This window comes from Glycine soja, chromosome 10 (assembly GCF_004193775.1).
Source record: "Glycine soja cultivar W05 chromosome 10, ASM419377v2, whole genome shotgun sequence".
NCBI classification, from domain to species: Eukaryota; Viridiplantae; Streptophyta; class Magnoliopsida; order Fabales; family Fabaceae; genus Glycine; species Glycine soja.
The window spans coordinates 28,827,795-28,840,488 of record NC_041011.1 but is presented as its reverse complement, the minus strand read 5'-3'; the positions used below and the strand labels follow the sequence as shown (position 1 = coordinate 28,840,488).

The window sequence follows — 12,694 nt, the reverse complement described above, 5'->3', positions numbered from 1 at the left end:
CTAATTCAACATAAAGCTTGCATGATCCAAAGTAAAGTTTGCATGATCCAAGGCATTACTAATGCTACCATCTGAGAACTTGGAATCAAAAGATCAAGAAAGCACGTCATGCATTTGAACGCAGTCTGCAGACGCTACCCCTGTGGTGGCCGAGAACCCAATACTAACCCGGGCATTCTCCAAGTTCACTGTCTTGGAAAGGATATATCTTGTTCTTTGTGAAGGGTAGTGATGTAGCTCCTTGTGGAGCTTGTAGGCCTTGGATCTTCTTTATCAATGGAGTTCTTTGTTTCTTTAATATCAATGGTAGTGGAATGGAGAAGGAAGAAAGATTATCAGAGACGCCACTTCTAGGAGAAGATGAGTCAAGAACAAACTCACCACCTTAGGAAGCCATCGATAAGAGCTTGAAGGTAGGAGAAGATGAGTGGACAGAGCGGGAGAGAAGGAGCACGAAATTTTGTGCCTCAAATGAGGTCTAAACTTTGAAGTTTAATTCTCAAATGATCAAAGTTGAAAAAATGCACACACATGGTGGTGTAAGCTCCATTGGAGCTTGTAGGCCTAGGATCTTCTTCATCAATGGATTCCTTTGCTTCTTGGAAGATGAATGGCAGCGGAATGGAGAAGGAAGAGAGAGAGGAGATGCCACTTCAAGGAGAAGATGAGTCTAGAAGAAGCTCACCACCATAGGAGGCCGTGGATAAGAGCTTGGAGGAAGAAGGAGATGAATGAAGGGAGAGGAAGAGAAGAGCATGAAATTTTGTGCTCTAAAAGAGCTCTGAAATCTGAAGTTTGATTCTCAAATGATCAAATTTGAAAAATACACACACATGACCTGTATTTATAGCCTAAGTGCCACACAAAATTGGAGGGAAATTTGAATTTCAATTCAAATTTCACTTGAATTTGAAATTGAATTTTTGGAGCCAAACTTTGGAGCCAAAATTTCACTAATTATGATTAGTGAATTTTAGTTATGGTTGAGCCCACTAATCCAAGATCAATTCCAAGATTCTCCACTATGTGTGCTTAGGTGTCATGAGGCATGTAAAGCATGAAGGACATGCACAAAATGTGACTATATGATGTGACAATGGGGTGTAGTAAGAAAATGCTCACCTCCCCCTCTAAAATTTAATTGGATTGAGCTTCTACCAATTCAATTAAATTTATTTCCAACCACACACATCAAATATTCACTTAGTGCATGTGAAATTACAAAACTACCCCTAATACAAAAACTAGTTTAGGTGCCGTAAAATACAAGGGCTGAAAAATCCTATATTTCTAGGGTACCCTACCTACATTATGGAGCCCTAAATACAAGGACCAAATATAATGACATCCTAGTCTAACATGTACAAAGATAATTGGACCCAACCTTGGCCCATGGGCCCAGAAATCTACCCTGAGGTTCATGAGAACCCTAGGGCCTTCTTCAGCAGCTCTAGCCCAATCCTCTTGGAGCCTCTTGCTCATGACTCTAGTGACTGGTCCCTTCCTAGGGAGGATTGCATCACATGGCCTCTATTTATAGCCTAAGTGTCACAAAATTGGAGGGAAATTTGAATTTCTATTCAAATTTCACTTGAATTTGAAATTGAAATTGTGAAGCCAAATTTTGGAGCCAAAATTTCACTAATCATGATTAGTGAATAAGCTATGGTTCAACCCACTAATCCAAGATCAAGTTCAAGATTCTCCACTAAGTGTGCTTAGGTGTCATGAGGCATGTAAAGCATGAAGGATATGCACAAAGTGTGACTATATGACGTGGCAATGGGGTGTAGCAAGCAAATGTTCACCTCCTCCTCTAAAATTTAATTGGATTGGGCTTCTCTCAATTCAATTAAATTTATTTCCCAACACACATCAAATATTCACTTAATGCATGTGAAATTACAAAATTACCCCTAATACAAAAACTAGTCTAGCTGCCCTAAAATTCAAGGGCTAAAAAATCCTAAAACTAGTCTAGGTACCCTCAATTGAAATTTTCTAATGGTTAAATTTACCATAAACTGTCAGTAGAAAATTCTCAATAAAAGGTTTAATAGTTTTCCTTGACATGAGATTGTCATAGTAATTAATAGGTTATTTGCTATGTTTTGATTCCAGATACCTAATGCTTTAGAGAACTTGTTGAATGAATAATGAATATGATTAAATACCTATAGAATTAATGATTAATCAAGAAAAAAATTCATCAACTCTTGGTAATGAGTTTGAGCTCTATGAATAAAATTAATCATGGCCACGAAAATTAAATGAACGAAGAAATGGGTTTTTTAAGTCATTATATGTTAACTCAAAAAAAGAGTTTGACAGTAATATCATACTCTAGAGTTAACCTAGAGATGTAAAGATGGAAAAAAAAAACATTATACTATTCTTCTAATGGTTCTTGAAAATAAAATGCTACTTCATGCCATATGGACATTAAGGAGTGTTGCTAGATGTCTACCTTGATTAATATATTAATAACATAGTATTAAACCTACAGAATCACATATAAACGAGTGTTCTAATCTCTGTTAAGGAAATTATTTTAATATTTGATGATCAATTAAATTGGAGAATTTAATATGGTCAAATGATTAATTAATTTCCTAAGTGGAATATTATTATATTTTTTACTAACACTGAAAATATAAATAATATAAATATTTGGTGAAAGAAAAGAAACAAACCAGAAGATTTCATATTTGGAATATGGTTTGAAAACCTGTTACACACAAGTTGGACTTGATCAATTATTATTTCTAATTTCAAATTGCTAAATGGTTAGCAACAAAAAATAACAAGAAACAATATTTTTAAAATGGCTTAAAAGATAAGATAGTTGTTTCGATTTTATCACAAATATGTTATCCTCAACATGCTATAAATACAGCCCTAGGCTGCACATTGAAGAAACCAATTATCACTTTTCTTCTCATTCTCTCATAACACCAATTATTGTTCCACCTACCAAAGTTGTTGACGAATAGAGATTAGTCTTAGTCTAAATACATATGGAATCTTCACATTACTGAAGAAAATTTTTATGCTTCAACAGCTATCAATAGGTACACATTTAATATGTCATTTATTTAAATATAATTTAGATGCAAAATAGATCCTTTTTAGTCCGATGTGTGTTTTGAACACCTTTTATCCTTTAGTGGAAGCATCATAGGTAACTAGAATCTTGGCCACTTGTGTAAATCTTGAGGGTTCCCAAAATTAATAATTATAGAAAACCAGTGGGATCTTGAAATATATAATTCTCACAAATAATAGATAAACACTGTGTGCCTTTCTCCATGATGAGACTTCTCTCTGGTGCACTTTGATTCCTTGAAAGAGGAGAGAAATAAGATCCCGCTCCCTTGATTGTTCTTTTTGTCTCTCTATGTTCGTGATGGCTAGGGATTTTGAAAGAACACTTTTATGTCAGGAAGGAGACTTTGTTTCACGTTAGTGGGATTAACCACTTTATTACCACTACTCCTATCAAATAATAGTTATACCTAGAAACTGCTCTAATTTAATCCAATTACAATTTAGTCCTTAATTATTAATTATTTATTTATTAGTCCCTACACAAGTCACATGCCTCTCACATTAGACATTAATTCTTACATTCTCCCATTTGGCTCATGTGACATTACCAAACATTATCGACTAAATAAATAAATAGATTAAACTAACATGATGTGCATTAAAATGACTAAATCGTTCTATACATTGGGTGCATCATAATTTCATGATTAAGAATAACAACAAATTTGAGTCATGGCGCTTTTACATCACTTAATTGCCATAGTCTCTTCCATGTACTACAAATTAGTCTTCTCCTTAATATGACCATTAGTTAGGAGTACATATTGGTCAAACATAATAACTTTAATCAAGACAAATCTTGTTAACATTACTCTAATACAAATATGCATGCAAACATATAGAATATGTAATCAGAAACATATCATAAATGAGCTCAAAGTGTCAATAAAATGCATAAGGTAAATTACACTTAATGCCCATATTTTCAACATGTTCTATAAATGTCTTGGGTAGTAATCCCTTTGTTAAAAGGTCAACTATCATAATGTTTATGCTGATATGTTCTATTGACACTCGTTATTTTTTAACATCTTCCTTCATGATAAAGTACTTTTATCCCATATATGCTTAGCACCCTTAAAGTACTTATCGTTCTTAGAAAAAAATGTTGTGGAGTTATCACAATACATTTTTAGCGGCCTAGCAATATTGTTGACAATTTCAATCCCTGAAATAAAGTTCTGCAGCCAATTAGCTTGAATTGTAGCCTCAAAACATGCTTCCATGGTATATGCAACAACAACTGATTGTTTTTGCACTCTTCCATGATACTACTCCTCCAGCTAAAAGAAATACATAGTCAAGAGTGGATTTTCTCGTATACAAAGTCTAAGTTTGAAATTCCAATTACCTCAAGGTGATCAGACCTGCTTTATGTAAGCATGTGATCTTTTGTTCCCTGTAAGTATCTCAGAACCTTCTTTGCAGCTTTCCAATGTTTTATTCCTTGGTTACTTTGATATCTTCCTAACATTACAGATGCAAAGTTTATGTTTGGTCGAGTATAGATCTGAGCATACATAATACTCCCAATAAGTAATGCATATGAAATTGCTTCCATTTGTTTTTGTTCTAGATCCTTTTTAGGACATTGCGCAAGACTAAATTTGTCTCCTTTCTGAATTGGAACGGGTAATGCTGAGCACTTTTCTATCCTGAATCTCTCTAGTACTTTATTGATATATGTTTTTTGAGACAAGCCTAACAATCCTTGTGATCTATTTCGGAATATTTATATCTCTATCACATAGCTTGCCTCACCCACATCTATCATTTCAAAGTTGCTAGAGAGAAACTTCTTAGTCTCAAAAAGAATACCAAGATTATTAGGTTCAAGCAAGATATCATCAACACACATAATTAGAAAAATAACCTTACTCCCACTGACCTTCAAATATATACATCGATCAACAATATTTTCCTTAAATCCAAAGGAAGCAATGGTATCATTAAACTTCAAATACCATAGGGGAGAAGCTTGCTTAAGACTGTATATTGATTTCTTTAATTTGCACACCATGTGTTCCTTTCTTTTGACTAAGAACCCTATTGGTTAATCCATATAAACATTCTCCTTTAAATCTCCATTAAGAAAGGCAGTTTTCACATCTGATGTAGCTCCAAGTCATAATGGGCTACTAATGCCATGATAATCCTGAAAGAATCATTTCGTGAGATCGATGAAAACATCTCTTTATAATCAATGTCATCTTTTTGAGTAAATCCCTTAGCAACAAGTCTAGTCTTGTAACGGTCAAGGTTACCATAAAAGTCACGTTTAGTCTTGAAGACCCACTTACTACCAACTTTCTTACAACCCTTTGGCAATTCTATGAGGTTCCAAACACCATTATGTTCCATGGAATTTAGCTCTTCTTTCATGGCATCTAACCACTTCTTAGAATTATCACAGCTTAAAGCTTGAGAAAATGAAACTAGATCATTATATGATTAATGTTTAAGTTTGTTTCTATTTCATGCAGGTATACCACATAATCATTCGAAATAGCTGATCTCATTTCTCTTTAAGACCTCCTTAATGCTACTTCTTATGGTTCTTCCATAATGAGTTCATTATGTATAATGGGCTCATTATTGTGTTGTTCTTCTTCATATATTGTTGTTTGGAGCAATAACTAAAGTAGCAATCACCTTACTACTAAAGGCACAAGTTAAAAGGACTTGCACTCTAACTTCTTTAATTTCCACATCTCGTGGAACTTTACTCCCATTGATTTCACCATTTTCAATGAACCCTGCATTGTCAATTTTGACAATTCTCATATTATATATGATTAGGACAATAAAACACGTACCCCTTTGACTTTTCTAGATAACCAATTAAATATCCACTGATTATTCTTGCATCCAATTTTCTTTCTTGTGGATTTTAGACCCTTATTTATGTCTGGCAACCCCAAACATGCAGGTGCCTTATACTAGGTGTCCTATTCGTCCACAGTTCAAATGTTTCTTTGGAAATTCCTTACTAGGAATCCTATTCAACAAATACATGGCAATTTTCAAGGCATACATCCACAGAGATACTAGTAAAGTTGAATTGCTTAACATAATTCTAACCATATCCATTAAAGTTCTATTACGCCTTTCTGATACATCATTTTGTTGTGGTGTACCAGGCATGGTGTATTACGCACAAATGCCACATTTATGAAAGAGTTTAGCAAATGAACCTGGGTGTTGACCTATTTCACCATATCTTCTGTAATAGTCAGCACCTCTATTAGACCTAACAACTCTCACCTTTTTGTCTAATTACCTTTCTACTTCATTCAAGTAAATTTCTAAGGCATCCACTACCTGAGATTTCTCATGCAGTAAGTAGACATAACAGTAATGTGAATTGTCATCAATAAAGGTGATAAAGTATCTTTTCTTTTTGAAAGAATTAACACCGAAAGGCCCACAAATATCAGTATGCACAATTTCAAGAAGCTGAGTGCTTCTTGTAGCTTCTTTCTTTGTATGCTTTGTTTGTTTTCCCTTAATACAATCCACACAATTATTTAGATTTGTAAAATGTAAATCAATAAGAATTTTATTCTTTATTAATCTTTCTATCCTTTCTCTAGAAAAGTGACCTAAATGTTTATGCCACAAGAAAGCAGATTGTTCATTCACTAAAATATGTTTGGTGCCAACATTGTGATGTAGAGTTAAAACAATTTCAACATATAAACCATCAAATTTTAATTTATATAAACCATCACAAAGAGCACCAGTACCAACAAGATGATTATGCTAAAATAAATTGAAACATTTATTAGCAAAATTAAAAGAGTATCAAGTAACATCAAGTTTAGATAATGAAACTAAATTCCTATATAAACCAGGTACATAAAGAGTTTCCAGTAAATCTAAATTACGTCCAGTGTCAAGTTTTAAATGATAACTCCTAACTACTTCCACTGAAGCTTTCACTCTATTCCCCATGAAAACCAACTTCTCATTTAGGCTTATGGTTTGGATTGTAAGGAATCCCTGCACAATATTAGAAACATGAGTTGTACATCCAGAATCAATCCACCATGTATTATGGGCAACTTCAGTTAAATTTGATTCGAAACATACATAAGCATTAAGCTCACCTTTCTTTTCAAACCAAGACTTATGCTTTGGGCAATCCTTCTCGAAGTGTCCAAATTTCCCACAAAAATGGCAATTATCGCTCTTTAATGCCTTCTTCTATATTTGTAAAGAGTCATCATTGATCTTTAATGGTCTTTTGCCTTTATCATGCTTCTTCACAAATTCCTATATAAACCAAGTACATAAAGAGTTTCCAGTAAATCTAAATTACGTCCAGTGTCAAGTTTTAAATGATAACTCCTAACTACTTCCACTGAAGCTTTCACTCTATTCCCCATGAAAACCAACTTCTCATGTAGGCTTATGGTTTGGATTGTAAGGAATCCCTGCACAGTATTAGAAACATGAGTTGTACATCCAGAATCAATCCACCATGTATTATGGGCAACTTCAGTTAAATTTGATTCGAAACATACATAAGCATTAAGCTCACCTTTCTTTTCAAACCAAGACTTATGCTTTGGGCAATCCTTCTGGAAGTGTCCAAATTTCCCACAAAAATGGCAATTATCACTCTTTAATGCCTTCTTCTAGATTTGTAAAGAGTCATCATTGATATTTAATGGTCTTTTGCCTTTATCATGCTTCTTCACAAATTTCTTTCCAACTCCTTGATTCCCTTGGTGGCTTACATAATGGATTGAGTGACTTCCTTGATTCTTAAGCCTCGTTCCTTCCTAAACTGATATATTGTGCAATTCATGCATATTCCATTTATCTATCATGGTATTATAGCTCAGTTGGAACGGACCATACTCAGATGGTAATGGTTCAAAATAAATTGAACAAGGAACTTCTCATCCATAGCCATTTATAAGGTCTTAAGTCTTGCTACAATGTTTGTCATCTCAATGGCATGCTTATGCATAGTACATGAACCATCAAACTTCATGGTGGTCAGTATACCTATTAATGTCCCAGGAAGAGACTTATCAACTACTTGAGAGTGCTTTCCTAGTAACCTCATAAACTCTTTAGCACTATTGGTCATATGGAGAGTTGTCTTAATATTGTCTGCAATAGTCATTCTCATGAACATTAGGTTGAGTCTGTTAGATCTTTCCCATGCTTTATAATGAACTTTCTCTTCATGCTAGTAGCATCAATAATAGTAGTAGACTTCTCTTCCAATATAACAAGATCAAGATCCATTACACCGAGGTGACATCGGACTTGCTCATTCCAATAAGAGAAGTTAAGCCCATTAAAAATTGGCACGAATGATACATGAGAATTCAATGAATTGGGAACATGTACTACATAGTAGAATTCACATAAGTGTTTTGAGACATAAAACACATGTCATACATATAATTCATTTAGATAACAATCAATGTATATTGATGTTTTGCTTTGAGTGATACACCAACACACAACATACAAACATGATGATGCTAATAAAACTAACATTATTTGACAATTAAATATGCACCAATTAGTTGTACCTATTACCTTTGGGTATATAAATAAACTAATGGTACACAGAAATTACCTACAACTATATTCATTGATTATAAAAACAACTAATCAATCTTTGGGGGATCCATAAATTCCTTATAACTATGAATTCAATGTACCCATAAACCAATAATCATATAATTTAGCATCCATTATTCTATGAATAATTGAAATAATCATTAATTTGGAATTAAATAATCTTATAGACTTGGCCACTTTGGTGACTAACAAATCCATCACACACTTAATTTCAAATAAATATATGGCCTACACTTACTTACTGCTACCAACAACTTCAAAGCATTCTAGGCTACATGATATCAATCAAATCCAATTACGTAATTTTGATTGACAAAAGTAATAAATGTAGCAGAATAGAAATCCCTAAATTTCATAATTAGGGTTCATGAAATTTCGGGAGAAAATAAATCATTCTTGGAGAATCATAAATTTCATAACACATGCTCTGATAACACATGCTCTAATACCACATGTAAGTCTTAAGAGTTCCCGAAATTAACAATTATAAGAAACCAATAAGATTTTGAAATATATGATTCTCACAAATAATCGATAAACAGTGTGTACCTTTCTCCATAATGACACTCCTCTCCATTGCAATTTGATTCCTTGAAAGAGGAGAGCAACAGGATTTCACTCCCTTGACTGTTCTTTCTGTATCTCTACGTTTGTGATGGCTAGGGGTTTTTGAGAGGGCACTTTTATATTAGGAAGGGAACCTTGTTTCACGTTAGTGGGACTAAATCTCTTTATAACCACTACTATCATCAAATAGTAGTTATCTTTAGAAACAACTCCAATTTAACCCAATTAAAATTTAGTCCTTAATTATTAATTATTTATTTATTAGTCCCTACATAAGTCATATGCCTCTCACATGAGACATTAATTCTTACAACTTGCCCATTGACGAAATCCCACGATGTTGTTTTGATGGACTAGATCAAGTTCACATCAATGCCAATGTGTGACTCTGTAGGATCCCACTTTTTCTTTGAAAAAGTGTCAAACTCAACAGCCATGGTTTGAACAGATATTGTGGTGTTGCTAAAAAGACTGAGATACTCTCTATTGGATTGGGGCTAAGACCCAACAAGTGCTAAAAAGAAAGCAAGCCCGTTTGCAATGTATTTATTGGGCATGGAAATTTTGAATGTAAATGATGTAGTTCAGATTGCTACCGTGCCCATTTTGATGTCCCAAATCTGGATTTGGGCAGCGTAGAAGGCATGGCCGAGAGATTGCAACGTTGGCACGTCGTTGCTGCCAACTTTGGTGAGTCATAACTCTCCGGACCAAGATGAAACAGTTTCACCTTGGAGGATAAGGTTTGGTTTCCCTTTGGAGAAATCGTTGAAGGTGAAGGAAACAATGCCGGTTAAGTTTGCCTTGGTGGGTAGCACCAGAAAGAAGGCTAGGGAGAGGGAGAGAACAATATAGATGTTGGAGGTGACCATGACTTTTGTGACACCCTCTACCCCAACATACATATAAATAAATAAAACATATAAAATATTGATCAACAAATTCACATGGGTAAAAGGTTCACATTCACTTCACTATTACCAAATAAGACTTATTAAAAACATATTTGACTCAAAACAAGGTTGTCAAAGTTTACAAAAAAAGTTTTTTTATATCAGTGAGGTAAAATAAAATAAAATAACACCATGCAATTAAAATAAAAACTCATCCCTAATGTCACATCCTATCAGAGCATTGTGTCCCAACGTCCTCTGGCACGAGGTTCTTTAAAGTCATCCACCTATTCATCTGCTCCCACGAACACAAGGTTTGAGATCATCACAGGATCCAAACATAAATAGTACACAGGGAGTGAGTTATCACACAAAAAAAATACAAAACAAATAAACAAGACGTAATCAAAATAAATTATGGAAATATTTATAACCTAACTCAACTTAATACAACCCATGTCACTTCACCACTTTATCTTTAAAATTTGTTTTTTACACATGAATCACACACTCGAGTCAACATGCAATAACACTCATCAGTTTCATAATAAATAATTAGCAAGTGTTATGCAACAATTATACTATGACTCAAGCCTATATGCAATGTGGTACCATGTCAATGAAAAACCACTCTGGGGCGCTTAGGAGTACATAACAAGACACACCACACAATGGGTATGTCAGGTCACTCTCACTAAGTAAAATCATGAGGTTGCGAGAATGCTCCAACCATCTGGGATCAACATAGGCTTAAAGGAGTACTCAAACCGAGTGTCTTTACCCCCAAGGCCTAGACTCCGAAGAATCTGTTAGGGCCTCACCTTCCTGATTCAAGTCCAACCCCTAAAACAATTTTTGCAAGCAAACACTGCTCATGAATTATACAACACCCATGACCTCACACGATTAACACATTGCACTACAATTTAACACTGGTTCCTAACTAGGAACCTACACTTTCTCTTTAACACTGTGCATAAATACTTTTCTCAATATAAACACTGGTCGGGTTATTGTATAATTCACAGCTCAACATAATTATTGTCACATCAAGTGTTAGACACACACTTATTCACAACCAAATATCATGCCCACAATTTAACATCTCATAATGTCACAATCCACCATCACAGGTTTACATGTATCTCACAAATTAACGCAAGTTCAACTTTGTACTTATACTCGATTTCAACAAGAATATTATAAGCAGGCACTGCTCATGAATTATACAATACCCATTACCTTGCACTCTAGTTTCAAACACGTTTAACACATTGCGCTACAATTTAACACTGGTTCCTAACACTGCGCATCAACATTTTTCTCATCATAAACACTGGTCGGGTTATTGTATAATTCGCAACTCACAACACAAGTAATGTCACATCAAGTGTTAACCACACACTTATTCACAACTAAAACTCATGTTCACAACTTCACATCTCATTATGTCACAATCAACCATCCCATGCTTATGTGTATCTCACAATTTAACACATTCAACTTTGCACTCATACTCAATCTCCATAACAATATTATAATCTCAAAGTAATATATTATTCTACAATTCATCATATATTTAATTTATCACTTATATACAATTTGAATCACAATTTGATAATCTCAATATAACTATTTATTACGCTAATCGTATTCAAAACACAAACAAATTATACAAAAATATTTCTCAATCCACGGGGAGTAAAAACCCTCGAACAATTTCACAAAATCATACAAGAAAAATTTCAATACAATAAACATCTCAAAATAAACCCCAATTTTATCCTTTAAGAACCCTACACATGTTCATTCTAACCCCAATTGCGATAAACTCATCCCTTACCTCTAAGCAAGTTCACTGTGTATTTTGATAGCAATAGCGACATCTCTAGTGGTTTCTTAAGATTCCTCAAATTTTTCCTCTAACTGCTTTGATAGGGTTCCCAAACCTTAGAGAGAGAATAAAGGATTGAAGCCTCCATTCCACTGTCTACGGGTGATGCTTATTTCTCTATCCATAGATATTATTTTGCAAATCCCAATGGCGAAGCTATGCAGAAATGAATCTTGAACCACATATCAAAATTTCATAATAATCCAATGGTTAACAAGTTTGGAATCATAGTTTTACTAAGACAGTTTTGGGTTTATGTGAGAAAGGGAAAATCTACGATGCAAAGGATATTTCTCTTAGCTCTGACATTCTTTCGTAATTCCCAATGATGAAAATGTTCGAAAATCAGTTCCAAATCTGGTGCTTAAATTTCACGACAATCTAACGGTGAATTAGTCCAATATCGTTGTTTTTCCGAGACACGTTTGGTGGTATGCGGGAAAAATAGAGGGTTTTGAGAGGAGGAGATGGGAAAACAAAATTGAGAGAGAGAAAGGAGGCGTAGAGAGTATCGCCCGTCTGAAAACTGACTTAAGATGCTTCTATTTATAGCTAGGATACTCACAGCCTATTATTTACGCTATTTTTTTATTATTTTATAAACAAATACTCTATTTTATTTCCT

The 12,694-nt window shown here is 34.2% G+C and overlaps 1 pseudogene; it reads right to left on the bottom strand.

Moving 5' to 3' along the window:
• LOC114371595 lies at window positions 1-10,154 on the bottom strand (annotated as a pseudogene).
• Between the last annotated feature and the right edge of the window lie 2,540 nt (window positions 10,155-12,694).